Genomic DNA, 27354 nt, shown 5'->3' with positions numbered 1-27354 from the left:
CACGGCGAGAAGATGGGCAGGGGCACAGAGAGACGGCTACGGAAGCGTTCGCCGTAGCCGACATCCCCCAGACCACCTTCGCCGGAGGAACGAGCAATGCCCTGGAGGCAGCTGCAGCGACGGTGCCGCTCGCCGCAGCTGCCATTACAATGAGCTTTTTCTATCAATATGCCAAAAAGTGCAAAAAAAAATTTAACAAGTACAAAAATTCTCCAATCAATAGATCAAAATATGGGTGCACGGTCGTGCCATATAATTAGAAAATGGTTTAAAGAGAACCTGAACTGAAAATCAAAAGTCATAATCAACATAAACACATCATACTTACCTCCCGTGTAGGCTACGTATCAATCTCTTTCTCCTCTCCTGCTTCCTGTTTGTCCACTGTGGTCAATGGAATTCTCCGTCCTCCATTTTGAAAATGGCCATAACCCCATAACAGCTTCCTGGTCAGCACACTGCTTAACTGTAATATCGCCCACTTGAGCCATAGAGAAACATGGACATTACCTTGCACATCCAGTTGTAACTGTCAGCAGCTGATATATAACTGACATCAACTGGTATATTTCAGTTCTGACAAAATATTGTCAGAGCTGGAAGGGGTCACTGACACTGTAAGAAGAAAATGGTGAGCGTCTGTGAGGAACTGACGGTGAGGTAAGTATGTATGCATGTGTTTATTTTGAATAATTTTACTCACTTCAGGTTCCCTTTTAAGGCAGAAACCGATTTAAAGGCTCTGCCTTTAAATCCTTTTCTAATTATATGCCACGATTGTACGCCCATATTTTGGTCTAGTGGTTGGAAAATGTGTGTAGTTTTGGGCATATTAAAAGAAAAAGTTTATCTCAATTGCTGGTTTCTGGATAATAAATCTTTTTGCTATTACATATTCTTGTATTCAGTAGTGGCTTGGATTGGGACAGTGGTAGACCACCAGGGATATATGTTCAATATTTCCTCCCAGTACATGCAATTACATCATGATCTTCATACCCATAACAAGTGTAGCCACAAAAACACCTTATCTGAAGGATGGACGCCCTTATTGGAGGAAGGGAATGTTAGTAGTTGGTGCCCCCTTACAGCTCTGGGCCCACCTGCAGTTGCAGGGCCTGATCCCCTGTAGTTATGCCCAGTGGCAATAGGGGGTGCAGAGGTTGCGAGCACATCGGGGTCCTTGGGCCTCAACTGCAATATTAGCTCTTTATTGGTCCTGTGCTAGTAATAATCATTTTTATAGATGCTTTGAATAGTGGTAATCATTAACAAGCTGTTCTTCATCCACTTCTTGCACCTCTGATACTGTAGTTGCCATTGGCAGGTTTTGTTACGCCGTATTAATTGTTATGTATAGAGTGCTTCGGAGAAGCCCAATGTAAAACTTGCAGCAGGGCCCATAGGTCCTTAGCTACACCACTGGTTTTGCCCCTGCTACAGGGGGGCACAAAGGCACAGCAAAGTTCTCCTGCCAAAAAAGGCTATGCCAAATACACTGGATTTGGTTTTCTTCGACAAACACTTAAAGTGAACCAGAGATGAAGCACCCTCATGGGAACATTATAGAAAACACCTGCTCTCTGTTTTATCCTTCACTGCTCAACCTGCTTGTTAACTGAGCATTCAGTCTGGCTTTGCTCAAGAATCATTATAGCTGAGTCATTATAGCAGAGCCAGAAGGGGGAAGGCTTGAGCTTGAAAAGACATCAGAGATGACAGACTCAGCTATAATGATTTCTGAGCAAAGCCAGACTGAATGCTCAGTCAGGGATTTTATCAGGGCTGATAACAAGCTGGCTGAGCAGTGAAGACTGAAACAGAAAGCAGGGTAGCTGTTCTCTCTAATGTTCCAACTGATATATATGGTAAAATACACGAGGGTGCTTAGTCTCTGGTTCACATAAATAAATGAAAAGTAACAGTTTATGAACTTTTGACTACATTTTGAATAAAATCTTGGAGCAATCCTACATTACCTAAATAGAGAATTCACATTTATAAAATAAGGCTTTAAGTGTATCCTGAAGACTTTATTTTATTTTCATACACAGGATGTATCATTACAGTTCATACTAAAAGCTGACACCTGTGTGACCTTTCCACCATATAATTTCTGTAGGGATGAGATCACCTCGGTGGAGCTTTTAGCACATTATACAGGCCCCTTGTAAAAGTTTAAAAAAGAAAGATCTGCTTTGGAATGATAAAAGGAGAAAAAACTATAAATGTGAAAGAAAACGATAAACAAGGAAGGTTAATTATTTGCGAAAATAGTATATAAAACAACAAACGTTGAACCAACTACAAAGGAATTTGCAGTATATTGATTGTTAAATTAAGCGTTAAAATATATATGCGTATATATATATATATATATATATATATATATATATATATATATATATATATATATATATATATATACACACTCACCTACAGGATTATTAGAAACACCTGTTCAATTTCTCATGAATGCAGTTATCTAATCAACCAATCACATGGCAGTTGCTTCAATGCATTTATGGGTGTGGTCCTGGTCAAGACAATCTCCTGAACTCCAAACTGAATGTCAGAATGGGAAAGAAAGGTGATTTAAGCAAGTTTGAGCGTGGCATGGTTGTTGGTGCCAGACGGGGCAGTCTGAGTATTTCACAATCTGCTCAGTTACTGGGATTTTCACGCACAACCATTTCTAGGATTTACAAAGAATGGTGTGAAAAGGGAAAATATCAAGTATGTGGCAGTCCTGTAGGCGAAAATGACTTGTTGATGCTAGAGGTCAGAGGAGAATGGGCCAACTGATTCAAGCTGATAGAAACGATGACTGAAATAAACACTTGTTACAACCGAGGTATGCAGCAAAGCATTTGTGAAGCCACAACACACACAACCTTGAGGCAGATGGACTACAACAGCAGAAGACCCCACCGGATACCACTCATCTCAACTACAGATAGGAAAAAGAGGCTACAATTTGCACGAGCTCACCAAAATTGGACAGTTGAAGACTGGAAAAATGTTGCCTGGTCTGATGAGTCTCGATTTCTGTTGAGTTATTCAAATGGTAGAGTCAGAATTTGGCGTAAACAGAATGAGAACATGGATCTATCATGCCTTGTTACCACTGTGCAGGCTGGTGGTGGTGGTGTAATAGTAAGGGGGATGTTTTCTTGGTACACTTTAGGCCTCTTAGTGCCAATTGGGCATCATTTAAATGCCACGGGCTACCTGAGCATTGTTTCTTACCATGTCCATCCCTTCATAACCACCATGTACCCATCCTCTGATGGCTACTTCCAGCAGGATAAGGCACCATGGCACAAAGCTCGAATCATTTCAAATTGGTTTCTTGAACATGACAATGAGTTCACTGTACTAAAATGGCCCCCACAGTCACCGAATCTCAACCCAATAGAGCATCTTTGGGATGTGATGGAACGGGAGCTTCGTGCCCTGGATGTGCATCCCACAAGTCTCCATCAACTGCAAGATGCTATCCTATCAATATAGGCCAACATTTCTAAAGAATGCTTTCAGCACCTTGTTGAATCAATGCCACGTAGAATTAAGGCAGTTCTGAAGGCGAAAGGGGGTCAAACACTGTATTAGTATGGTGTTCCTAATAATCCTTTAGGTGAGTGTATATACATATACATATATATATAATTTTATCAGGAAAATAACAAATATTATAAAACAATGTTTATTTGTTTTTACAGGTGTCTCACATGCTTATATGACTGGGAGGTTTCATAACATACAGTATTATATTATACGATAAAAAAGTGTCTTGCTTAAAGGTAAGCTGTAACAAAAAAGAAAAACAGCCCCTGAGGGGCACTTCCCTTTGGCGGGGGAAGGCTCTGGATCCTAATGAGGCATCCCCCATCCTCATTACCCTCCCGGATCCATCGCTGAACATCCCCCCCCCCTCCCCCGACTCGTGCCTGTACGGTAGAGCGGATTTGATTGGGCTTGGCTATTTCCTAGGAAGGTAAACACTGACATTGCCATTGGTCAGGGGCTGTTAGGGCTGGATCCAGGAGGATAAGGAGGACAGGGGAAGCCTCATTAGGATCCAGAGGCTTTCCTCTTCCAAGGCAAGTACCCCCAGGGGCTGTTTTTTTTTTATTTTATTTAACTGATTCTCTTTAAAGGGATACTGTAGGGGGGTCGGGGGAAAATGAGTTGAACTTACCCGGGGCTTCTAATAGTCCCCTGCAGGCATTCTGTGCCCGCGCAGCCAATCCCCAATGCTCCGGCCCCGCCTCCGGTTCACTTCTGGAATTTCTGACTTTAAAGTAAGAAAACCCCTGCGCCTGCGTTGCCGTGTCCTCGCTTCCCCTGATGTCACCAGGAGCGTACTGCGCAGGCACAGACCATACTGGGCTTGTGCTATACACTCCTGGTGACATCAGCGGGAACGAGGACACGGCAACGCAGGCGCAAGGGTTTTCTGACTTTAAAGTCGGAAATTCCAGAAGTGAGCCAGAGGCGGGGCTGGAGCATCGGTGAGTGGCTGTGCGGGCACAGGATGTCTGCGGGGGACCATTACAAGCCACGGGTAAGTTCAACTCATTTTCCCCCGACCCCCCTACATTATTCCTTTAAAAAGAACGAAGCTTAGGATCAACAACAGATATTTACCTAAGGAGAGAGAAGCTCCTGGATCCTAATGATGCTTCTCGCGCTGTGCTCCGGCCCCCATTGCCACTTGGTGACCCTCCATCTGATAGAGGGCCTTGCTCCTCTTCTTACACGAGCGGCTCTGGCTTACTGCGCAGGCACGACCGTACTCATGCATGCGCTCATGCCAGAAGAGGAGCGTTGGTTCTGATCAGATTACCGACAAGCCCTTGTTAGTTAGGACACGGTGGGAAGCCTCATTAGGATCCATAGTCTTTCTCTTCTAATGCTGGGAATACACCATATGTTTTTCCGCTCGATAGATGGGTTCAATAGATAATTTCCAACATGTCCAATATTCCTTTCGATCGTTTTTTGGGTCGATTTCTCATAGAAGTGAATGGAAAAAGATAACAAAAAACGAGCAGAAGATAAGAGAATCGAGTGGAGGATCGAGCGGAAAAAATGATCGGATAGAAAATCAAGTGGAAAAACGTAAAGTGTGTACCCAGCATTAGGTAAGCGAATGATTTTGTACTCTGCGTTCTGCAGTCTCAAAGGCTCAGGAAAAGAGGTGGGTTTTTAGCCTTTTCTTAAAGCTGTCCAGAGAACAAGCTTCTCGCACTGAGAGTTCCATAGAGTAGTGGCTGCATGGGAAAAGGCCATTGCACCAAATGTTTTTAAGTGGATCCTGGGAATAACCAAATTCGTTTTACTTCCGATCAGTGGGTGAGTGGAGGGGGTATAATTCCAGTAGATCCGCTATGTACTTGGGTACCCTGCTGTTACTTATTTTCGCCACCTATTTAACCATCCTGGCGTTCTATTAAGATCGCCAGGGCAGCTGCGGGAGGGGTTTTTTTTAATAAAAAAAAAACGATTTCATGCAGCCAACTGAAAGTTGGCTGCATGAAAGCCCACTAGAGGGCGCTCCTAACCCATATTTCTGATCGCCTCCGGCGATCCGCAGTAACAAGGAAGGCCGCAATGAGCGGCCTTCCTTGTTTCATTTTGCTCGTCGCCATGGCGACGAGCGGAGTGACGTCATGGACGTCAGCCGACGTCCTGACGTCAGCCGCCTCCGATCCAGCCCTCAGCGCTGGCCGGAACTGTTTGTTCCGGCTGCGCAGGGCTCGGGCGGCTGGGGGGACCCTCTTTCGCCGCTGCACGCGGCGGATCGCCGCGCTGCAGCGGCGATCAGGCAGCACACGCGGCTGGCAAAGTGCCGGCTGCGTGTGCTGCTTTTTACAGCGAGCAAATCGACCCAGCAGGGCCTGAGCGGCAGCCACCGGCGGTGATGGACGAGCTGAGCTCGTCCATACCGCTAAGGTGGTTAAACTGACTGGCAGAAAGATTTGACACTCTCAGAACTAGTGCACACCAAAATTGCTATCGCTGGTGCTTAGCAGTTTGTGATAGTGATTTTGTGAAGTGATTTTCAGAGCGATTTTTGAATGAATGAGCGTATTTGCTTATTTATTCAAGCTGAATTGCTCCAAAAAAATGCTACATGCAGCGCGTTTGCGATTTTTACAAAAATCACAACGCTGCTGTGGGAACACCCTCATAGGGTTTCAGTGATCTGAAAAGCGCTTAGAAGTGCGCTTGGTGTGCACTAGCCCCCTTGACAGAGTCTGTTTGGTCAGTGTGGGATAGCTGATTTTAATTAATTTATCCAAGGTAAGAAATTTAAAATAACGTATGCCTTTAAAGCGGACCCAAACCAAACATTTTTTTAATTCAAAATATTTAGTTGCACCACTGTGACACATACAAAGATAAATAAACACTCCTTCAAGCCTATGAGCATTTCAGTGCATGCTTTTCACCCTCCTCTTTGCATAACTAGGGTTATACAGGTGGCAGCCAATAGCCATTCCTCCTTTGCCGGACACCACCTACTCCACCAGTCTGCCAGATTCTGTCCCGGCAATATGAAAGGAAGGGCGGGGTTCCTCCAATAAATGTAAAATATTTTATATTTGTCATCATGCAGCTGAAAAAATCTGCTATTTATTATAATTTAGAAAATAGATTTTATTTCTGAAATATTGTATTTTTAATTTAGGTCCACTTTAATCCAAACAGTATAGTATTTAGAGCTCAACTGAAGGCACTGCATATTCCTTAGGAGGTCTTGTTTAGTCAATTCCTCAGTGGGTCAGAACTGCTTTGGCAGCACAAAGTGCTCCTACACAATATTAGTTAAGTAATATTAATGTCTTGGTTAAAGAGGCATTGTAGTGATACATAGTAGAATTCAGTAAATGAGTCAGGATACCCATTTTATGTTTTCCTCTTTTTAGCATCAGAAATATTTCCTTTATCTATATATTGCTGTATATTGAATGTATCCAGTGATGCTTAGCCTAGGCTGTTTAGCTACATGATTCTACCCCCAGAGCATTTTGGGAGGCAAGGGTTTTTTCGCCTTACTCTGGATCAACAGGGATATGTGAGGGAGCAGGCTGGTGTTGCACTTTGTTCTCTGGTTGAACTCGATGGACGTATGTCTTTTTTCAACCAAAATAACTAAGTAACTATGTAACTATGTAACTATGAATATTTTGTACTGGCCTCGGAACTCAGTACAGAAGCATGCCTGTCACCTGATGGGACTACAAGTGTCACCACCTGGAAAGATTTTACAATGACTAAACACAGACTAAATAATTTAATATTGTAAAAAAAAACAAAAAAACAACATTTAATTTTATTCATTATGTTGTTTTTATTTCACTTCCTCTTTAAAGAGAACCCGAGACGAGGTTCAGGTTCAAAATTAATAATCACCTCTCAGAGAGGAAAGCCTCAGGATCCTTTTGAGGCTTCCCTCGGTGCTCCACAGTGCCCTTGATGCTGAGCGCGGCCCCCTCCTAGCCCTGGCCGCACGGCTCTTCTTTCACAAACATGGCCGCACATTGTAAGATCGAGCCCACCCGTGCATGCACAGTAGCACAAAGCCACTGGCTCCGTGCTTCTGCGCATGCGCAAGCTGGCTCGATCTTACAATGTGCGGCCATGATTTCAGAAGAGGAGCCACGCAGCCCCAATAGAATTAGCAAAAATGCATTGTCGCTAATCTTCGGGGAGCGCGCTCAGTGACGGGGACAGCAGACCAATGGGGGAAGCCTGAATAGGATCCTGAGGCTTCCCTATATTTAGGTAACTATTTGGTGTTGTGATGCAAAAAAGAGAAGTCAGATACTAATCTATGCAGAGGGAAGGCACTGGATTCCATCGAGCCTTTGCGTTCCTCACACGGTCCCTATGTTCCAGCACTGTGTCCCTGAGTGCTTCTGAAGACAGGCACTTGCGCATGCGCAGTATGGGGTGGCCCATCTTCGGAAGAACTCAGGGATTCCAAAGGCTTCTGAGGTGTACTTGACCAGCTGGTCAAATATGTGCAACAGGGGTGGCAGCGATGTAATGAGGGGACCGTGAGAGGAACATGAAGGCTCCATAGGATCCCGAGCCTTTAACGATTGAACTTTACAGCAGCTCTGAATAAATGAACAATCACTTTTTAACATACTAATCTATACTAAAACGTATTTCAAGGAGTCATCCTGTGTATGTCATTAAAAGAAAATTAAAATTTTATGCAATATATTCCCTCGGATGTTTCTGAATAGAAAATGAGCTTGGAAAACTTGGTTTCCGTTGCTGACTCACTTTCCCTCCAGATCAGTCCAGTTCTGCATTTATAATCCCCAGTAGATTAGTTTATTTTTCTCTGTGCAGAAATAAATTGGAATTAGACCGACTGACATTCACGGAGATATTGAGTAGATAACCGCATATCTTCTGCACTGGAATATTTAAAACAGCGGGATTTCTGGTACGGGAGAACATTGAGATGCATGGATGTGTCCAAATCTCTCTTTAGGGATTTCCTGAAAATCCCACCAGCTGCAGTGCATATTTCTCACAGAAATGAAGTGTTTTCTTCCTCAGATCTCACGTAAGTGGCCTAAATATAGTAGGCTTGCAATAGTCAGTGCAGTGATTGTAGTTTACGTAGGGACAGATGGATGGGGCTAAGCTACGGGTGCAATAATTAATCTGCAGCCTCCCTCTCTAAAAATAAAATTCTGCTTTGGAACATTTCAAATAGCCTCTATCTATAGCCAGTTCTCAGGCCTGTCAGTATCACTTGTCTTATATAACTGCAAGGTGACTGCATCTCTTTATAGAATGGTCTCTGGAGGAACCCGTTCTGTGAGGGAAGATATCCCTGATTCACACTGTACCAAAATAAAAACTTATCCTGTAAAAACTGATTGGTTTTCCATTTAAATTGGTCAGTTTGTTACATTGGGTATCTGTTTTTCATCTAGTTTTCCATTCACCATCCACTCATCCATTCAGGTCCCTGAATTATAGAAACACAGTTCACCGATCCCAGAACCCCATCAGAAGCATCAGGCTTCCTCCTCCTCATTTGTTCAGTCGACTCTGACTCTTCATTACCATATGTAGAATTGTGGAGAAAAAAAACAGGGAGATCCGGGAGCCCAATATGGTGCAAGATCGATAGGTCACCAGGAAAATAGAGAAGACAGTAGAAAATATACTCACAAGGGTGGGTTGCTATATGAGACAACCGCTCGTTATCATGTGGGGATGTACCGAGCCCATTTGACCTTTGATCGATATGATGGTAGTCGCTGCTCCAAAAATAGGATTTTTGAGGTCAAGGAATGAACCTTATGGCCCATACTCACGAGGGACTTTTGTCGCCTCAACACGCGGCGCGCGCGTGTTGCGGCGACAGGTCGCCCGTGAGTATGGGCCGTCGCACACGCGCGCACCCCAAACTGTCGCCCGTCGCTCTTGTCGCCATGCGATTGAAAGTTTCAATCGCATGGCAACAGTCGCCGCCGCACCTCCGCCGCAACTGTCGCTAGTCCGCGTGAGTACGCGGACTAGCGACAGCAACCTCCATTGAGGTGAATGAAGCTTCCGGCGGGGGGAGGAGGAACGTCGGCGACAGCTTCCGTCTCGCCGCTGGTCCCTCTTCCGCGTGTGTACGCGGAGGGACCTGGAGAGAAGCTGTCGCCGGCCTGTCGCTAGCACGCTCACGTGTGCTGGCGACAGGCCACTTCTGCAGCCCGTGAGTACGGGCCATTAGACTAATCCTCCCTACAACTAAGGGCTATGCACTAAATACTGAAAGGAACTGGAGGCGCCAGTTGTCAGTAACCGTGCCTGACAATAATGGCCCGTACTCACGGGCTGCAGAAGTGGCCTGTCGCCAGCACACGTGAGCGTGCTAGCGACAGGCCGGCGACAGCTTCTCTCCAGGTCCCTCCGCGTACACACGCGGAAGAGGGACCAGCGGCGAGACGGAAGCTGTCGCCGACGTTCCTCCTCCCCCCGCCGGAAGCTTCATTCACCTCTATGGAGGTTGCTGTCGCTAGTCCGCGTACTCACGCGGACTAGCGACAGTTGCGGCGGAGGTGCGGCGGCGACTGTTGCCATGCGATTGAAACTTTCAATCGCATGGCGACAAGAGCGGCGGGCGACAGTTCGGGGTGCGCGGCCCATACTCACGGGCGATCTGTCGTCGCAACACGCGCGCGCCGCGTGTTGAGGCGACAAAAGTCCCTCGTGAGTATGGGCCATTAGAATGCTGTGCTTCCGGGCGCTGTATAACAGAGCTGACCTGAGGAAGTGGCTCTAGCCATGAAATGCGTTTTCAAGTGCATTAATAAAAAATGTTTTGAATTTTACCCTGATTAGTAACACAAATCTAGACCTCTTGAGATAATACTTTGGCACGAGGGTTGCTTTGTTTAACCTTTTATAACACAGGTTCACCAGGAAATATTAGGAGATAGGTTTGATATACAAATATATGTAGTTATCACTGGTTTTCTTAAACTGATTGATTGATGTAATATTTGCACATGTTGTGTGTATGCGTGCGCCCACGCTGTTGGGCGTGGACGCAGGCATGCATGCATCATTTATGTTGATGTATTTATATAATTTTGCATGGAAGCACTTTACATAGAGAGGAGTGCGGTGTGGTTAGCACATTAGTGTTTATTACGTGGCACCTTTTGCCCCATTGGATTGTATACTATTCTAGTGTAATTTATAGAATTTTGTGCCAGAGGTTGATAGTGCCAATTACAATTGGCACGCACCAGGAGACTGCATTTTAACTGTTTTTATATTTTTGCTTGTTTGTCAATAAAGATTATATATTTTATTCATTGAGATCCAAATTGTCCTTGAGATATTATTTATGGCCCAGATAGGGTTTTCTTTTTGTGTATGTTGAATTTTACCCTGAGCTACAAATTGTCTTTGTATTGAACTAAACATGCATAAGGTAGGACATTTTTCTAAAAATACTGTTGGATACTACCTTATAGAGATACATATTAATTTCTCTATATCACGGGCGCCTTCAGTTCCTCTCAGTAGTCATTTACCATATGTACTTCTGATGTCTCTGTCAAACACGTCTTTCAGCTGTTGCATAGGTATGTTCATAGCTTCACATATGCTGTCTATCCATCTTAGCCTTTGTCGTCCTCTTCGACTTTTGTCCTTTTTTCCCTAAGCATCCAGGATCTTTGTTGATAAAGTGATATCTCTATCCTTTAGTTTCTTGTCCAGACTTGACATATCTTTTCTTCCAAGCAACAAGCGTCTCTTAATCTCATAGCTGTAGTCATCATCTGCACAGATATTTGATCCCAGGAAGATGAAATCCATTACAACCCCAAATGTTTCTCCATCTATTTGCAGATGGCCCATTAAAGGAGATGACATGACTTTAGTTTTTCTAGATGTTAAGCAGTAGACCAGCACTTTCTTGTTTGATACTCATGACAAGGCTCTTTAAAGAGAGTCTGAAGCAAAAAAAACAAAACAACAGATACTTATCTTAAAAGAGGGAAGGCTCTGGGTCCTATAGAGCCTTTCCATTCTGCTCCTGGTCCGCCCGTTCCACCGCTGGCTCCGCTGGCTCCCTCGGAGACTGCTCTCTGCCGCTGCCCGGGGCTTCAAAAGTCTTCTGGAGTCCGAGTGCTCCAGAAGACGGGCCACTCCATACTGCGCATGTGTGAGCACGCTCTCTCGCGCACTTGCGCATGCACAGTACGGAGCCACCAGTCTTTGGGAGCACTCAGCCTCCCAAGGACTACCAAAGCATCCTGTGGTGGGAGATTTAAATGGAGGAGCCAGCGCTGGAACATGGGAGAGAGGAACAGAAAAGCTCTATAGAGACTTCCCTCTCCTTGGGTAAGTATCTGTTTTGTTTTGTTTGGGGGGTTTGCTTCAAATTCTCTTTATTACTTCTTCCTCACTTTCAGCCATCAGAGTGGTATCATCGGCATATCTCAGATTGTTAATATTCCTGCCCACTATGTTAATTCCAGCAAGTGACTCATCCAAACCAGCTTTTTTGGCATACAAGTTAGATTTACCAATTGTGAACCAGTCTATTATTCCATACTGAGTTCTAACTCTTGCTTCTTGGTTTGCATATAGATTTCTCAAAAGGCAAATGAGATGGCCTTGAGAATCTGCCACAGTCTTAAAAAGACCAATGGGAATCCTCACAGAGCACCAGGAAGGATTTTCATTTGTCCACTAGATGGGTCTTAAAGAGAACCCGAGGCGGGGTTCTTAAATCGCAATCCTCATACAGAGGCTGGGTCTGCCTATAGAGCCCAGCCTCTGTTGCTATTTAGCTTCCCCCAAAGCCCCCCTGCGTGCTGCGAGACCCCATGAAACCTTTACCTCACTAATGTCAGTCTCCGCTCTGGCCCGCCTCCTGAATCTCTCCGGTCCCCGCCCGCGTCCCTTCCCTCCAATCAGCGGCGAGGGAAGGGACGTGGGCGGGGACTGAAGCGATTCAGGAGGCGGGGGAGCGGCGAGACTGGCATTAGTGAGGTAAACACAGCGCGCTGTGACACGCTGCGTGTCGACAGCGCGGCTGTGAATAATGGGGTCTCACACCGCGCAGGGGGGGGGGGGGGGGCTTTGGAGGAAGCTACATAGCAACAGAGGCTGGGCTCTATAGGCAGACCCAGCCTCTGTATGGGGATTGCGATGTAAGAACCCCACCTCGGGTTCTCTTTAAAGAGGAGCTGTTAGGTATAGGGTCTCAGAGAAAAAAAACACATATATCAGTAGCTAAATATTGGCTCTACTTACATTACATATGCATTTCACTGTCCACGTTTGGATTTCACAGAATTTTTATATAGGATTTGCAGAGAATGATGCTCCTGACAGCTCATGGCAGGTTCCATGTTTGTCTGTCTCCTATGAAGCCAATTGTGATGTCATATCCTCCCTGCTTCCTGACGATTCGACTCACAAAAAAGATCCTAATGGACAACACTACTGTGCAGTGAACAGGGCCGGGCCGAGGCATAGGCTGGAGAGGCTCCAGCCTCAGGGCGCAGTGTAGGAGGGGGCGCAGAATTCATTCAGCTGTCATTCCTAATTGTATTTGAAGCAGAAATAAATAAGAAAAGGGGATACATGGCAGTGACTGCAAGCCAGATAACTAGATATTAAGGTGTTGGGGAGGTTGTGGGCCCTGTAGCGCCTCTTTTTAGTCTAATAGCAATCAGTGTGTGATGGCTGGGGTGGCAGGGATGGAGGGGCGCACTTTGGTGTCTCAGCCTTGGGTGCTGGAGGACCTTGTCCCGGCTCTGGCAGTGAATATTAATTAGCCATGTGGCTAGGAACAATAGCGGACTCATGCAGTATACTCTAACAGAACATGTGCCCTGTGATTTTTCAGTGCTGTGAGTTTAGGCTGCTGCTGTTAGAAGCTGCTGTAACATGAGCCTGTGAAGCAGCCTTAGGGCGTGATAGGGAAATGAGGGGGATGACCCAAGGTAGCGCACTGGGGAGAAGCAGCCCCAGAATGCTTTGCAGTATCTGTTATGCGTCCTGCCGGCCTCCTTACAGAGCTTGGAAATAACAGCCTTGCTGTTCAGCACACATCACAGTAAAGGTGACCACTAACGGTCCAATCTTTTTCATCCAATCTTACCATTTCTATGTAATATAAGGGAATTGTGTATAATATCCATTCAATATACTCACTCAGTTTACACTTTTACTACATAGATTTGGTAAGATTGGATGAAAAAGATTGGATCGTTAGTGGCCACCATAAGAGAGATTTTTAACTTCAGTATTGCCTTTTTGGCTTCCTTCTAAACAGTTTAACACAGGAGAATAGAGGTTTAAATTAGCTTTTGCAGGCTGACAGTTACTCTTCAAGTGGTATAAAACTGAAAAAAAATCACACTTCACGGAAGCTGATTGATAACATTGCCTGTTGCTTTTCTTTTCTGCATTGTTTAGACAGCTCAGTGCAGCTTAAGTCTATCATTTGACTTATGAGTTAATTAAAAGTTTGAGGATTAACCCTTCCATTAACTTGGAAACCATTTTTTTTCCTTTTAGGCTTATGCTGTATTAAATGCTTTAGACTAATGTTCCCCAACCCTGTCTCAAGGCCCACCAACAAGGTATGTTTTGTGGAAATCCAGAAATCCATAGAGGTAATCAGCTCTGCTGAGACACTTATATTACCTCACCCTTGAGGACAGGACAGGCAGCAATCAGGCCCATAGATTTGGGCTTGTGGAGACAAAAGAACACAGGGACACCAGGAGCCCAATCTGGTGTATTATTGAAGGTATTGAAGGTGTGGAAAAACAAAATAACTCTCCCTACTCAACCATGTGGATAGAATATGGCGGTCGCAGCTCCAAAAATGGTTCACTCTTAGAGAGTGATAACCCCTGTTCTTAGGGTTGATAATGACAGTAGGAGTATTGCTGGAGGCAACCAAAAAAGAATAGTGTCTATATCTCGAAACTGTGTATATAAACATAGATAGAGAGATCCGACCTTCAATAGGTTGATCTCATGTAAGAAAATTCAAAAATAGTTACTTTATTGAGCACTTGTAGACAATGCGTTTCACTATGTAAGCCACTTCCTCAGGTCAAATATTGTGCCTAGGAGCAGTAAAAATTAGTCCTGGGTGCCAGTCTACTATTAGTCCTGGCAGGGCTGGGCCGAGGCAGAGGCAAGAGAGGCTCCAGCCTCAGGGCGCAGTGTAGGAGGGGCGCACAACTCACTCAGCTATCATTCATCTATTATGTTTGGAGCAAAGAGAAATAAAACAAGGGGATACATAGCAGTGACTGCAAGCCAGATAACTAGAGATTAAGGTGTTGGGGGCCCTGGGGTGCCTCTTAGTCTAATAGCAATCAGTGTGTGATGGCTGAGGTGGGAGGGATGGATGGGCGCACTTTGGTGTCTCAGCCTTAGGAGCTGGAGGACCATGTCCCGTCTCTGAGTCCTGGGTGCCAGAAATCTACTTATTGAAAGTAGGATCTCTCTATTTATGTTTATATTCACTGCTACGAGAAATATACACAATTCTTTTTTGGTTGCTTACAGCAATACCCTATACTACAGTCCAGCCCATAGGCACCCAGAAAGCTCTAGGCATCTGCCTAGAGTGTTTTGGTGCTGACCCAGTCCTGATCCATAAAAGGTAAAGGCCCATACCCACTAAACTAATGTTTTTGAACGTAAAAATGTTCTGGGCGATATTGCACAACATCGAAAATTTGTTAAACGGTGTGTAACGAGTCAACGCACAACACCTGGGGTGATCGTTCATTTCTAAACGACAATCATGTCTGATTTAGTCATTGAGGATCGTTCCGATCCTCATTTACTTTGTCAGGTTATACCACGATCGTGAGAACAATCATTTAAACGGTTATTCGTTTCCATCGCCGTAAACGATTGCAGATCTGGCCAGATGGTTCAGGGAAACTATCTTTCAGCGGCGGCGATCCCTGATCCATCTGGCTAAATCTGCCGGTCGGTATTTAACTTAAGGGTTACCGTTCCCAACCTATTTTTCATAGTCCATGCACACATTTTTGCCATCATCATTTTACAAGGTCAATAACGATTACACTTATCTTGATTTTATTAAATACATATTTTGTTTATTTGGCTTCAGGAAATACATATATTATGTATCTTAATACTATTTTGAAACTGCAGTTTGTCAAAATACAAAGCGGTTCTCACAGTCTGGCTTTTTATGTTATGAAACAGCAAAAAAAGTATTTTGTTTTGTCCAAAATTTGAGTTTTATGTATCTCAGTGGGGAGGCAGCCGGCCTCCATTTCTTGGCAGATGTTTTCACGTCTGTATTCTGTCCAGCTTGTTCGATATTCCCTGAAAAGCCCTGTGGAAAAAATGTCAGCTTAAGAAATATTGTTAAATAATTTAATAAAATCATTTCACTTTTTGGATTCAGGGATCTCTACAGCGTGACATGCAGAAGCATTCTAGAAGAACACTGTAAGTATCATTTCCCGACATAAACCAGGCAAACTTACACACCCAAATTTAATTACACAGATTTTGTATCAAGTGTTCTCAGTGGAGCAGGAATGAGAGATGACCCTTTCAGAGGCTTCAGGTTTGTACAACAGCCATAGACTCCAAACCTAAAGCCTAAATTTACCGTAACAATTAATCTATTGATAGTAAAGCTGACTAGAGTACTATGACATTACTCACACAATTTTCATATTTAATGCAATGACCGGAGAACTAGGAGGAAACACTGGGACAATGGGAGTCCAAGCTGGTGCAGTATGTTGTTATCCAGATTTATAAGATAAACACCAGTGAAGTGTATACTCACAATTGTGGGTCGCTTAATCAGGCAACCACTTTTGATGACTTATAGGGAAGTGTCATCCCCACTTGGCTTTGATATCCAGTGGTGGTGTCTGGAACTTATGTGGTGGCTCCAGTGATGCGTCTGACTCTTCTGTGTGTCAGCTGGGAACTTACGCTTTTGGGTCTGGGCAGCATGCATGAGTGCTTTCCAACCTCATTGTCCCTCCAGGTTGGAGCATGCTCGTTCCAGTGCATTTAGAGGATGGGTGCATGTGACTCCGCACTCATCTTATTCACTTAGGTTCTGGCGCAGATAGTGATCAACTGATTGGATTGCAGAATGCTGATGCCTGATTGGGTGATTCTGTGTGGATAGCCTCGATTGGTGAGTGCTTGCATAAAAACTGCTCTTCCTCTTTTCTCATTTCCCATTATAGTATTAGCACTCTAGTTGCTGTGTGTGCTATATATTGTTACTGATCTTCTGGTTTGACTCTTGCCTGAACTTTGCCCTTCCCTTTTATTGCTACCTGAACTGATATTGTAACGATACCTATTCTGCTCTTGTCTGATCCCTTTATACTGCAATACCTCTGATCTTCTGTGTATGACCCCATATTGTTACTGGACTGGCTTTTGCTTCATGATTCTGTACCATGTTTCTGTGATCACCTGTTGCTGACCCTGATTGTTTGACTACTCACCCTGTATTGTGTTGTGTTGATCTGATGGAGTACTGGAGGTAATCGTAGTCAGATAGACAATACTCGTCCCCTGTTCACACGGGGGCTTGGCCATAGGTGAGGAGTGTGGTGGTAGTTTGGGGCATAAGGACTGAAAAGAAGACAAGGAATCCGCCAGGATCTGCCCACAGTGGTGTAGTGACTCTATTCTACATATGGTTTGCATCTGTATTGAGCAAAAAGAGGGATTTTTTATATTTATAAAAAAAATGCTATAATGACAGTAAGTAGAAAACAATATCACATTTTTAGAATAAAGTAACCACCCCTATTTTGACAGGCATCAGGACAAGGGTACCAAGATAACATGTACAGGGGAGCAGACCCTGCGACTGAGGGGGGGGGGGGCAGAACTGTGGAGGGCCCCAACTACTAACTAGAGATGTCGTGAACATATAATTTTCCATTCGCGAACAACGAACGCAAATTTCCGTAAATGTATGTGAACATAGACTTCAATGGGCAGGCGAATTTTAAAACTTACAAAGACTGTTTCTGGCCACAAAAGTGATGGAAAAGTTGGTCTAACACTTGGACTGTTGCACGCCAGAGGGGGATCCATGCCAAAAGTCCCACCAAAAATGATAGAGTTGATTCAAAGTTGGGTTTTAATCCCTAAAGGGCCGAAATCACATAACACACCAACAACTAATGCACTGTGCGTGCAACTTAATGTAGCAACAATAGTAGTAGTGCCATCAGAATACAGTGAAATAATAATGCACTGGAGTGGTTCTGTGCTTTCAACTTAATGAGGCAACAACAATAGCAGTAGTGTGCACAACGCTCTGGGTGTGGACTGTGGAGTGTCACACACAGATACATGCAATAGTACTATCAGAGAACAGTGAAATCATAATGCACTGGATTGGTACTGGACCTGCAACAAAATATAGCAACAGCAGTATTGTGCAAACCACAGCAGACTGATATATTAGCCCTCAAAAGGGCTGTTTGGGGTGCTTTCACAGCAAGTGAGGAACAAAAACACAGGTCTAGCTAATGCTTTCTCTACCTATCTGTAGCAAGTCTGTCCCTGTTCTCACCAACAGTCAGCAGCAAGCAGAGAATGAATCCAATATGGCCATTGCAACTGCTTTTTAATAAGGGGTGGGGGGGCCAGGAGGGGTTTCTAGCTGATTGGCTGCCATGTGTCTGTTGACTGTTAAGTAAGGGCTCAACATTTGGCTCTATGATGATGTATGGGGGTGGGTTGAACACGCCATATGTTCACATTTCACTGAGAATGTGAACAGTGGAAAATCATCAGTAACTGTCTGCCGGCGAACTGTTCAGGCCATCTCTACCACTAACCTTTCCTTCCTCCAATACAAGGGACTACACATCAAATCAGGTGTTGTTATGGTTGTGAAGATCATGATGGCCACACATGTTTTATGACCCTTGCAAGATGGGCCTCCAGGCTGTAAGGGTCACCAAGTGGAGGCAAGGGAGGGGATGTGACTATTAGGGGTCCCCATCAAAGTGTTTTGTTGGGGGCCCCGTGAATTGTAGTTGCACCACTGAATGCCCATATTACATACTGTTTGTGTGCATGGAAAGTAACAGAGTACATCAGACTGCAAACAAATCTCTATAAATAACAACACTCTTCAGTCCTGTACAAATAAGATACTGTGACATACAAAGCTGTGAATGCTATTAGTAGGCCTTGAAATATTGTATAATGCTTTTTTCTTCTGGGTTGAAGTAGTTACTCTTTACTGCTGATTATGAGATGCTTATTGAAGTTGCAGGTGGTTTAAGAGGTCTGGGGATCAACTTTACTTCTCATGTGAGTCTTGTAGGCAGCCTGGAGACTGCAGCCAAGCTGTCCGTCAAGCGTGAGCACAAGAGGTCACGACAACATCTGTCGGCAACCATCCCAGTATATCTTCGCATACGTTTTGTGTTTTGGAAGCGGTCCTGCAAAACTTTATTTATATGGAGATCTAACTAATGGGATCCCTGGAGCTTTCAGTTATGAGTTGAACTCTCCACTCCTCTAGCGTTCTTCCCAATTCCAGAATCATTGCATATAAATTTATAAGACTGATCTTGCCATGAACAATATTTGGCCTTTCCAGGCTAAAAAGCAGTTGCTTATTAATAAGCATCAGTTAGAAAGGTGGACGAGGCATTGAATTTTTCAGTATGAAACATGTTTGAAGCGTAATATCTATCTATCTATCTATCTATCTATCTATCTATCTATCTATCTATCTATCTACAGAAAGGTGGGAGGAATACTCCTTAAAGTGGTATTGTCACCATAAAAATCAAATTTCAACAGCAACTGGTCTGAGTGTATTAAGTGATAAAGATGCTACTCCTGCATTCAAAAAAACTGTTTCTGCTGTTATGGTTTGGAGTTATGACATACTTTAGGAGCACTGGCCCTAGTGCCAAACAGTGCCAAAGAGTTGAATGCTGGGAGTTCTTTTTATCTACGATATATTCCTCCTTTTCCACATTTCCCTATCTAGCTGCTTATCAGAAACACCGTCTGATTACTTGTGTTTACAAGCAAGGCTGAGGAGACTCAGTGATTGGATGTGTAAATAAAAAAAGACAGTGATGTTGCTAGTATACACCTCAGTGGGAGTATCTGAAGACTCTGGGAGGAGGGCAGCTAATGAATACACAATGAGCAAGAGAAGGGAGGGGGGAAACAAGAGTCAGGGAGGATATGATGTCAGCATTAGCTTGGCAAGATGGCCACTGCCTAGAATAGGATTTTCTGCTTTTCCTTTATAAGATTCACAGGAATCATTACGTGGATAGCCCAATACATCTGTTATGTAAGTAGAAGTAGTATTTATATACTTATATGTGTGTTTTTTATTTCTAGGTTAGCATGGGTGTCGCTTGTTCCTTAAAGAGAACCCGAGGTGGCTTTGTATAACGTTAGTGGGGCACAGAGGCTGGTTGGGCACACTAACACCAGCCTCTGTTGCCCCATTGTGTGTGTCAAAGACCACCCTGCTCGCCGCTATCCTCCCCGCAGTGCTGGCGACACGCAGCGCGTCGCCAGCACAATGTTTACCCTAGCGCTGTCTGTCAGCGCCGCTCCCCCGCCTCCTCCGCATCGCCGCTACCCGCCCTCGTCCCTTCCCTCCAATCAGCGTGAGGGAAGGGACGAGGGCGGGTAGCGGCGATGCGGAGGAGGCGGCGGAGCGGCGCTGACAGACAGCGCTAGGGTAAACATTGTGCTGGCGACGCGCTGCGTGTCGCCAGCACTGCGGGGAGGATAGCGGCGAGCAGGGGGGTCTTTGACACACACAATGGGGCAACAGAGGCTGGTGTTAGTGTGCCCAACCAGCCTCTGTGCCCCACTAACGTTATACAAAGCCACCTCGGGTTCTCTTTAAGGTGCGTACACACGTCTGATTCCTTCAAATGACGGGTCATCAGACCTGCCCGCGGGGGGGCGATCTGATGACAGTTTGCCCATGTGTACAGTCTGTCAGCAGGCTGATAAGGCTGGTTTTGACTGATCCACTCGGCAGATCGATCAAAACCAGCCTTATCAACCTGCCGAAGTTGGCCTTCCTTAGGGGTGGGGGGAAGTGGTGTAAAATTTGGCAAGGGGCCCATCAAAGTTTTGCTGGGCTGAGGGTGGCGGTGGGGGAATTTTTTGTAGTTACATCCCTCACTAGACCAGGAAGTTTCTCCCAATGCAAAATTAAGCTCCATCAACTTTAAGGAGAGACTAAATGGTTTAAAAAATGGTGTAACAACAAATCATCCCCCAACAGCAAAATGTTAACAATCCCCTGCCAAATTTCACACCTTGCCCCCCCCCCCCCCCCTCTTCTCCATGATGACTCCAATGATCTGAAGCCCCATCTGCCATTGACTATATAGCAAGTAGTTAGCTATCTGTATATCACTTTTGTCAGTAAACCTACCCCACTGGCCACCATTGTCCGAGAGGGAGTGCAAGCTATGCCAAATATGGCAGTAAACTAGAAAAAAAAGTCTGTGATACACTCACCAGATTGCTAAACATGCTAGATGCATGTAATATCCACCTGGAAGCTTGAAACATAGCTGCCACCGCAACACTCTACCGGCAATTTGGATGTTATGTGATGCCCTCATCACCTCTCTTTACTTGTAAATTAATTATTTTGGGCAGGCTGCTTTTCTCCTCCTTCCTCAAACGGTTCTGTAATTGATTGACTTACATTTGCAAAACTTACTAATTATTTAAAGGAACATTATCATTAAAAAATTACTCTGAGGGAAATTGTAATTTTTTTCTAAAGTAAAATGCATTTTAAATTACTTTTTTCCTATGTAGCTGTCAATTACAGTAAGTAGTATTGAACTAACAGCTCTGACAGGTTTTAGACTAGTCCATCTCATCCCACCATGCCACTATTCTGACTGCTGGAATGTGAAACTGCCATCCAGGTAGGGCTTTTGAAAATAAAGACTTTTCTAAGTATCATCGCTGAGGATATAGAGTAGTCTAAAATTGTCAGAGTCGTCAGATATTTACTGTCTACTGTAAGTGTCAGTGTATAAGGTTTCCAGCTGTGCTCACCAAAAATACAATGAAAATCCTAAAATAAAGCAAACAGACTTTCCATAGCGTGACTGTTTCAACTGATAATGCAACATATACTAGAGAAGAGCCACCGTGAGGGATATCCCCACTCCAAACACAACACCCCACATGTGAGAGCGAACAGACGACCCCCACCAACAGTGATGGGGCTCACCAGATTGCTGCCACCTCACAGACCAGGTGGATCTAGCGCTTTTATATATATGGCAATTACAGCAGTCCTCCAGCAAGCAATAGGAATCAAAAGTGGACAAACGAGTAAAGTTCAATGAGAAACCTTAGAATGATGAAAGAAAAAAGAAGTTTTCAATCAGGAGGATATCATTTATTGGCTAACTTAGAAGAAAAGGAGTAAACTTTTGGCTATGAAGCCTTCCTCAGACCTGATTCCGATTCCTGTATACTGATATCATTTAGAATACATCGCTTAAATACACTGGACATACATTGTATGTACTTTGACCAGGTTACTTTGAAACTCTGGATGTATGTCATCACGTCACACTGAGTCTGTGGTAGGTGATGTTTAAGCAAACAAATTATCTTATCTATTTGTCATAAATTAGCTAGCATCCCTGTGAGACCTTCCTGGTGTTGTAATCAAGGCATCCAAAAACATTTATTTATGTTTGCAGAACAATGTATCTCCTTTTAATGTCCAGTGTATACAAGCTGCGTGTTCTAAAGGATGTCAGTATACAGGAATCAAGTCTGAGGAAGGCTTCATAACTGAAAGCCTTATGCCTTTTCTTCTAAGTTAGCTGATAGATTGTATCATTCTGATTCAAAACATCTTCCTTCTACTGATGGCTAAGATAGTACAATACTCCACTACTACTACAATGATGAAGTGAGACAAATGTCTATCTTTGGAAATACTGGTTATTTTGACATGAAGTTTCTACAGCTTGTAATCTCCAACATCGTTTAATCAAATCTGATTTCATGGGGTTGCTTTGAATTACGTGAAAACATTTTACCTTCCTCAGAAAGATGTCTCACATGTGTAAACCTGGAAGGTACAGGAATACATCACAGAAGTCATCATCACGTGCATCTTTTAGATCCCACAGGAAGCAATTTAAAGAGTACTAGAAAGCTACAGAAGTTTTCGGCACACTGGGCACAGTCTCTACAGTCCCAAGAGAACTTCCTCCAAGCGAACAGAGGGATATTAAATAGTATCCACAGAGCACTATGATCCCAGAGGAATTCTACAAGTGCCACGAGGCAAGGAAAGATTAATCTTTGTATCATCCTCATGGTAGCTATCACAGACCTTGATGGAGTATGTAGAAGAAGCAGCAAATGAAGGATCAGATAAGAGCATTGCCGGGAAAGACGCAAGACCATGACAGGTTTGCATTACGTGGTTGCTGCAGATGTATTGTTGATAATAAACATGCCAAGCCAGGAAGGGCTGCAATGTATAGTCCCTTGTATAGAAAACATCTTCTGGTAGATAATGCCTTCAATAGAAGCAAAAGGGGTAGATAAACTTATCTATGCTGACAAAGCCAAGGTGAAAATTGAAGTGTGACAAGAAAAGAAATGGTCAGTAGCTCAACCTTTAATAACCGGCAAGAGAGGCATGCAAGGGAGGAACGATTCACTGTTAATGAATTAAATGGTAAGCCCGGTCGCAGAAATAGGAAAATACAGCTTTCACGTGGCCAGGCAAAATTTCAGAAGCTTATTTATAAATGTACAGATAATGTTTTCCCTAGATACTGCTGGTGTTATCTTAAAGCACACCTGAAGTGAAAATTATAAATAAAATAAAACGAATCCTCCTAAATAGAACTTTTCTGTAATCCTTCAGAGACGGTCAATGAGGATACAAGTAATTTCAAAATGATGCAGCATTATGCAAATTTTATGTGCAAATTGATGCAGCTTGAAAATGAGCCAATCAAATCCTGCTGAGGTAAAATTGGATTGATCCATTTCCAAGCTGCATAAATGTATACATTTGCACACAAAATGTGCATAGTCCTGCATCAACTCAAAATTATTGCATCTCATTGACCATCCCTAGTACCATATTCTTAATTTGGGTTTAAAATGAGCTAAGATGCTCAACAGTAACATATAGCTTGTTGCCGAATGCGTCACACTGACGGGCGTGGCCGCGGCGGCAGCCCCAGGACCGCCTAATGCCGATCAGCTTAAAGTCCTTGGGGCTTGTTGTGCAGGAGGCTGTCCACTCAGAGGCTTAGGGGTGATCGGCTATCATAGGCTTCAGCCTATGACAGCCGATCACACTGATTGGCTGGCAGGTGGAGGGAGGGCGATGATTTAAAAAAAAAAATACATTGAAGTTTTTATTACTAAAATAAAGATAAAAATATTTACAAAAAAAAAACATTGGGGGGCGATCAGACCCCACCAACAGAGAGCTCTGTTAGTGGGCAGAAAAGGGGGGGGATGATTTGTGTGCTGTGTTGTGCGGCCCTGCAGCAAGGCCTTAAACCTGCAGAGGCCCTTATTGTGAAAAATGGCCTGGTCTTAAGGGGGGTTTAACACTGCGGTCCTCAAGTGGTTAAGTACAGCACATATTTTTAGGTACATAAAAGATAATTAAATTGTTCGCCCTGATTTAAAATGTTTAATTTCCCTGCAAGCTGAGTGACCAGAAAAAGATAGTCGGCAAGCATGCCCAAAACTTAACTATACCAGGCTACATGCCTGACAACAATTAGGCAGGGGTCACACTTGTCTTTCAGTTTCTACACTTTGCAGAAAACTGAAAGACAAGTGTGACCCCTGCCTTACAGCAGCTAATGTAATTTATAGATAAAACTGACAAATTGCGCAAGATGTCAGTTTTTTTTCTGCATGCGAAATCTGCATTAAAGTGTGACCTTGCTTTTTGATTAACATGAGTTCTCAGTTGAAGTCAGTTTTTCTGTGCAGAAAACGCGTACGAAAGCCGGTAAGTGTGACCCCTGCCTTGAGGGTTTGATTTTAAAAGAGGGAGGGGGGGAGGGGCACTGACAAAATCTCCCTCTAGTTCTCCCAAGCTCCAAAGTATCCACATCCCAATGCTGATGGTTGGGAGTCAGGAGTTTTTTCCCCATCTCCTTGCACCTTAAAGCTTGCTTAAAGTGTAACTGTCGGGCATAAAATCAAAAATCAATTCTTTACTTTTATCTGGTAAACAAGTAATAATGATGCTAAACAGGGAATCCAAAAGTTAAAAATCACTATTACTTTTCTTCTCCATAAAAAAAAATCATTCCCCAGTTTCCCTGCCTCTTATTTGGATTGTCTGCTGCACAAAGTTGCAGGGCATGCTGGGTTTTATTTTTTTTCTTCTTCACTTTCCCCTTAGACATTACTAATGCAGCCTGATTGGCTGAAGTCTCTTTCCCTCCCATGTTCCCCTCCCACACCTCTGTTCCTCTTTTATTGGCCAATATTTCTCATGCTGAGCCAATGCACTTTCTACTGCAGAGCACCCCAGGGACATTGGGACCCTGAGGCTCCCCCCTCCCGAGGGAAGTACCCCCCAGGGGACATTTTTTTTATTACAGAGTATTTTTAACAGTACAAAAGCCTAGAGGCAAGGTCTCAATTTTAACAGATTAAGTATACCATACCAATACGTGACATTGAGAAAGGCACTTCATAAAGCATTGAAAATGTCTAAAATCAAGGCAATCTCTTGTAAATTACTTTATAGATGGTATGAAATGGCCCCAAAATGGTACTGCATTCTCCCTCAACTTTCTGGTCCAAATTATTGGGACTGTGGAATATTTACTAGTTTACTCTCTATCTAGTGGGGCTAGTGGCCTGTGGCAAAGGCATTCTGGACTCACACGTCAATCTTATCAAAGGAAAATGCAAATTTCATTGAACCTATGGATTATGCTACTAGAATTCCCAAATGAGAAACATCCCCACACCACAGAACAAAATGATAATGCATATACTAGCTGCAGCTAAATAGATTACAGCCTAATCCTGGAAGATATGGGACTTAAAAATAGACAGGGCACTAACTAAACTTAAGGGTAAAAAATTGTTGAATGAATGATAAGTTCAATAGAGGACCCTGGAGAGCAATTAAATGAAACATGGAAGGACTGGATAAGTAAGTCATTTAGTTAGCTTGCTATGTTTGTTATGCTTGCGTTATCTATTATTGATGTTAAAACTTTGTAAAACACTGTACGGTATGCATTTTGTATTATTTGTCTAGGAAAATGATGGAGATGTGTAAGATAATTTACACACAATCATTCTTAAATAATAAGAGTTTAAAAAAAGACACCAGCTTGGTTAACCTCCTGGGCGATAATCCCGAGCTGAGCTCGGGGTATATCGCGCAGGAGGATTTCTCAGGCCCTGGTGGGCCGATTTGCATAATTTTTGTTTTGTTACACGCAGCTAGCACTTTGCTAGCTGCGTGTAACTTCCGATCGCCGCCGATCCGCCGCTACCCGCCGTGCCGTGCAACCCCCCCCCTGGACCCCCTGCGCAGCCTGGCCAATCAGTGCCAGGCAGCGCTGAGGGGTGGATCGGGACTCCCTCTGACGTCACGACATCCATGACGTCGGTGACGTCATCCCGCCCCGTCGCCATAGCGACTGGGGAAGCCCAGGAGGAAATCCCGTTCTGAACGGGATTTCCTGCTTACTCTGATCGCCGAAGGCGATCGGAGTGGGTGGGGGGATGCCGCTGCGCAGCGGCTATCATGTAGCGAGCCCAGGGCTCGCTACATGATTTAAAAAAATAAAAATTTTTAAAAAAAGTGCTGCGCCTCCTGGGCGATGCAATTGTATCGCCCAGAGGGTTAAAGCGGTTTAAAACCCTGACATAATATTCAATAGAAACATGTTTTCCTACTTTTTATATGCCATACGGTTATCATATTTGCATTTGTGCATAAGTATTATTATTCATTTTGAAGTTATAGGTTTCCAAAAGTACAGTTTTTTGCTTTGTGAGCTGACTTTGCAATTTATTAATAACTGGTTTTATTCAATATGCATTGCAGCCAGACATGGTTTGACTCTCTGTCTGTGTCCACCAGCTCCTGCACAGTCAGAGAATGTGTCACATTCCTCACTTGTTATCTTGTGTTTACTTAAATGTATCATTATCTGAAAGTTCGGCTGCGGCAGCATTTCTCTGCACGGAACTTTCAAGCTCTGTGTGTAACCCTTCGAATGCTTGTATAGTAAAAAAAAAAAATGCTGGTTGCATATAATATGCTGTAAATAATGTTTTAGAGCAAAGTTGAAATGCAGGGTTATATTCCGCTTTAAATACTAATTATAGAGCTAGGACAATATCTTTGTTTACCAAAACTCGAACCACAGGCTACAAGCTACCTCACAGTAAACAGTTAAAACAAGTTTCAAAATAAAAAAAACAGTGTTCAAATCTCTCCACACAATCCATTAATTTATAAAGTGGCAATCATTTGGTTAGGGCACCCGTTTGGTTAAATACTTATTGAAGCATTAGGACAGTATTCCAATGGTTTTTATTTAGATAAACATGATCATGTTTACAAAAATATAGGGTTTCCAGTGTGCCAAGACAAACTCCAAGCTGGTGAAGGTTTTTCCTTATAACATCGTTGTTTACCAAAATTCTAACCCCAGGCTAAGCTACCATGCAGTCAAAAATATACTGGTGCCATCTGGTATAAGCAATCTATTTTGCAGCATGTCAAGGGGTTGC

General features: G+C 43.7%; 1 long non-coding RNA gene across 2 annotated transcripts in view; it reads left to right on the top strand.

Moving 5' to 3' along the window:
* The window catches only part of LOC137518219 (uncharacterized), a 97013-nt gene extending 73960 nt beyond the window's left edge, over window positions 1-23053 (top strand). The window contains exon 3 of one of the 2 annotated variants that reach the window (XR_011020758.1): window positions 22722-23053. This is a non-coding gene — a long non-coding RNA (uncharacterized lncRNA). Of the gene's footprint in view, window positions 1-15967; window positions 16014-22721 lie in introns of those variants that run through there. The other variant, XR_011020759.1, reaches the window with a different exon arrangement.
* The last annotated feature ends 4301 nt before the right edge of the window (window positions 23054-27354 follow it).

This window comes from Hyperolius riggenbachi, chromosome 5, assembly GCF_040937935.1.
Source record: "Hyperolius riggenbachi isolate aHypRig1 chromosome 5, aHypRig1.pri, whole genome shotgun sequence".
Classification (NCBI taxonomy): Eukaryota; Metazoa; Chordata; class Amphibia; order Anura; family Hyperoliidae; genus Hyperolius; species Hyperolius riggenbachi.
This window is presented reverse-complemented; position numbering and strand designations above follow the sequence as displayed.